This window comes from Neomonachus schauinslandi, chromosome 13 (assembly GCF_002201575.2).
Source record: "Neomonachus schauinslandi chromosome 13, ASM220157v2, whole genome shotgun sequence".
Taxonomy (NCBI): Eukaryota; Metazoa; Chordata; class Mammalia; order Carnivora; family Phocidae; genus Neomonachus; species Neomonachus schauinslandi.
In genome coordinates this window covers 69825811-69829939 of record NC_058415.1, presented here as the reverse complement: position 1 = coordinate 69829939, position 4129 = coordinate 69825811, and the positions used below count along the sequence as shown (strand labels likewise).

Sequence of the window (4129 nt, the reverse complement as noted above, 5' to 3'; positions counted from 1 at the left end):
TTTTCTTGTACGAACTTTGTGATTTTAGGTCTTATGTTCAAGTCTTTAATCCATTTTGAGTTAATTTTTGTGTACAGCATAAGGTAAAGGTCCAGTTTCATTCTTTTGCATGTAGCTGACCAGTTTTTCCAATACCATTTATTGAAGAGTTTGTCCTTTCCCCTTTGTATATTATACCTTATCTTTTTTTTTTTTTGAAACAAAAAATATTTTTACTATAACATAAGATTTACAGAAGTTTCCAGACAAGCCATACAAAATGGTCCTAAGCTTTTTCTTGAAGGAAGGATTCTACACTTGGACTCTACAGCAAAGTCACAATGTTATTAGTGAGGGCTGTGATGTTTGCTTAATGTTCCCATTTTGGTTCATCAAGCCCTTGTCCTCTACAATGTCTAAATAAAGTTAGACTTGGCTAAGGAGCATATTATAAAGAACTTGTTAGCTGCTTTTTTTTTTTTTTAAAAGATTTTATTTATTTATTTGAGAGAGAGAGAATGAGAGACAGAGAGCATGAGAGGGAGGAGGGTTAGAGGGAGAAGCAGACTCCCTGCCGAGCAGGGAGCCCGATGCGGGACTTGATCCAGGGACTCCAGGATCATGGCCTGAGCCGAAGGCAGTCGCTTAACCAACTGAGCCACCCAGGCGCCCCTTGTTAGCTGCTTTTAACCAAATGCTACTAGATCACCATTAAAAGGGCGAAAGGAGCCCACAAAATGAAAACTACCTCTCCCCCTCAAAAAAAAAAAATAAATAAATAAAAACACCCACACCCCCAAAGCTAACCCTGACAACTACTGTCATTCGTAGTTCTTTATACTTAAACCATAATGGGGAAAATGAATAAAAGCAGAGAGGGGCCACTTGCTTTTAAATGTTTCGCAGCAATCCCAATGGTACTTCTAGCCTCTGATCATGCTTTACAACAGTGAATCAAGACATAGATCTGCTAATGTGCATTTAGTCACCAGAGGACTGAAGATGTCTGGGCTTTTATTCTGTAATGTTTCTAAGACTGTGTCCATTAAATGCAAACAATAAAGGAAGAAGTCTTGGCATATGAGGAGAAGTGATGCACACTTGATGATCAGATTGATTTTAAATATTATTCATAGCATATATCCTAGTGCATGCTCTAGATGTTTCTATGGCTTGGGCTTTGTTCGTCTTCCACTGCTCTGCTCCATCATTTGCTAATGGATCATCTGGACTGGGAGGACTTAACAAAGCCTGGGTCAGTAGCAGAACTGGCAGATCTGCAGTGCTGGGGACCACTTATCTTTCAACATATCTAAACATATTTTTCCCAACGTGTCCACATTAGGATGATAAATTTCGGTCATGAAACGTACTTAAGGGGCTGCCATTGGGTATTCTTCTGGAAGGAATAGTTGAAGTTTAAAAGTCCTTCCCTTGGGGCGCCTGGGTGGCTCAGTCCGTTAAGCGTCTGCCTTCAGCTCAGGTCATGATCCCAGGGTCCTGGGATTGAGCCCAGCTTCTCCCTCTCCTCCCTGCGTGTGCTATCTCTCTCTCTCTTTCTCTCTAATAAATATATAAAATCTTAAAAAGAAAGGGGGGATCCTGGGGGCCAACAACAATCACATGAAAATATGGGCGTTGCTCTCATCTTATTCTTTAATGCCAGGAACTGGTTCTGCCAGCAACCGCTAGTTTCCTTGATAAATCCTGCAGGGCAGCCCGGCCATCTTGCTAGATCCTGAGTTTGGCATCTCGTGTTGACTCTGTCTTCCTATACCTTGTCTTTTAGCTACAGTCTTTGATGCTATCTTCCTAACATTTCATATTTGCTTTTTGATTGTGTGGGATTGTTTTCACAGTTGAAAACATAATTATCTAAATGTACCACTATGGCTAAAGATTTGACACTTTTAGCACCCCTGATAAGTGCCCTCATTTTTCTCAAATATATTAAGTTTGTATATCCCACACATCTTACCAATAGTATTAATATTTTAATTTTTCCCACCATCCATTTTTTTTTTTAATATTAAGGGTAAAGAAACAATGCTTCTCAAAAGTTTTAGCCTTGGATTTTTAGTGTGTTTTCAAATGAAACCTTAGTTGCAAGCCTAGAAAGTAAAGCAGAGCACTGTAGCATGCTGTGGTTGGAACAGCGGGGGTGTGTGTGTGTGGGGGGGTGGGTGTGGGTGCTGGGGGATCGGGAAGGGAGTGCAGGGGCTCTGACCGGAGCAGACAGATGGCTGCCAACTCAACATGTGAAAAATCACTGAGTCACTGAAATAAACTATTCACACAGGATATAGACCCTTCTTTTGGGGCAGAGAAAGTGATGCTGCTAAAACTGTTGTTGACTGGTAGGTGGCGCCACTATGATGTTTTTCAGTTGATATCCAGTAGCCTGAAATTGCTTGTTGAAAGTTGATTTATGATTGTCAGAGTGAAATATTCCAATGGCGGGGGGTTGGCCTGATTGGTCTCTGCTGGATTCTTGAATCCCATACTGGGCAGTCCTGGAGGGAGGCTCTGTGTGTTTATTCCTATGAGAACATGCCTATAATTTGGGGGTGGAGGAAGAGAACTACAGATAAGGACACTTCACTCCATGCTCAACAACTTGGTTTTATTCCCTTACCATCTAATGCAGAAGATCACAGATGATTTTTCTGGCCAGGTTTTCCTCATAAACCAAGACAATGAAGTATGGGACACTTGCTAAACACATAGAAATGGACTCCAAAGCTCTTGATCACCCTCCTTCCCTGCTTCCTACTCTCTGGTCCCACTTGGCGTGTTTGGCATGAGGATGGGGAGGGCAGAGCTCCAGCATCCAAGGTGGGCACGAGTGACACCATATTAATAAATAAGTATTTTATTAATGGTGAAGAAGTTCCTGCTTTTCCAAATGATGTGGTTTCAGTGAGAGGGCAGAAACTAAGATTCCTGTGCAAGTGAATGGTTTATGAAATTGTCTTGCGAATGAAAGCAGATAAACGGTTTATCAGACCCCATCCTTCTTCCCCATCAGCATTCTACTTCTTTCACTGCACAGTGGCATTTAGTTTTCAAACAACATGAAAAAAAGGTGGGGGGGGTGCCAGGTTTAAATTTATTTACCATATAATTGGTACCATATAATTGGTACATATAATTACCATATAATTGGTACCATATAATTGCTTTAAACATTTATTTAAATGGTAGGATTTACTTTTCTATTCAAATATGAGATAATCCAGGCTCAGAGAGGTAGAGCATTTGCTGAAAGTCACACAGCTGGTAACTAGGCGTTGCTCTAAAATCCATTTGCTTACATAACACTGGGCAAATACCCTCATATGAATGAGTAGTTTCCGCTTAGGATCCCTATAGCCCTTTGTACACAATAGAATATAATGCACACCATGACTCGTGTTATGCACCTGTCTGTCTTCCTCACTATATGTAGGTTCCCTGAGGCTAGAGACTGAGGCAGACAACTTTTGTTTCTCCTCCCATCAGCCTCTCCTTTTCTCTTTGCCAGTAGTACTTATCTTGTTGTCCAGAATATAGTCACATGACTACACTTAGCTGCAAGGAAGGCTGGTAAATGTAATCTTTAAGTGGGATTTTTCTACCCTTAATAAAAATTGAGTTCTGGGGCACCTGGGTGGCTCAATAAGTTAAGCATCTGACTCTTGATTTTGGCTCAGGTCATGATCTCAGGGTCATGAGATCGAGCTCCATATTGGGCTCTGCACTCAGGGCAGAGTCTGCTTGAGATTTTCTCTCCCTCTTCTTCACTCTAAAATAAATAACCTTAAAAAAAAGTTGAGTTCTATTGCTAAGAAAGCAGGGGAGTTTGGATATGGGGTACAAAACATTTTTGTATAGAGTACTTTAAAAAAAATTATATTTTAGGGGCACCTCAGTGGCTCAGTTGGTTAAGCATCTGACTCTTGATTTTGGCTCAGGTCATGTTCTCAGGGTCCTGGGATTGGAGCCCCGCATCCGGGTCCCTGCCAGTGGGGAGTCTGCTTCTCCCTCTGTCCCTCCCCTTGCTTGTGTTCTCTCTGTCTCAAATAGATAAATGAAATCTTTAAAAAAATTTAAAATACCTTAAAAAAATAAAATACCTTTTAGGAAGGGCACATTTTCTAGCCTCCTTTCT

At 41.0% G+C, this 4129-nt stretch overlaps 1 pseudogene; it reads right to left on the bottom strand.

Moving 5' to 3' along the window:
- Positions 1-1098: 1098 nt before the first annotated feature.
- On the bottom strand, positions 1099-1706 carry LOC110581764 (annotated as a pseudogene).
- Between the last annotated feature and the right edge of the window lie 2423 nt (positions 1707-4129).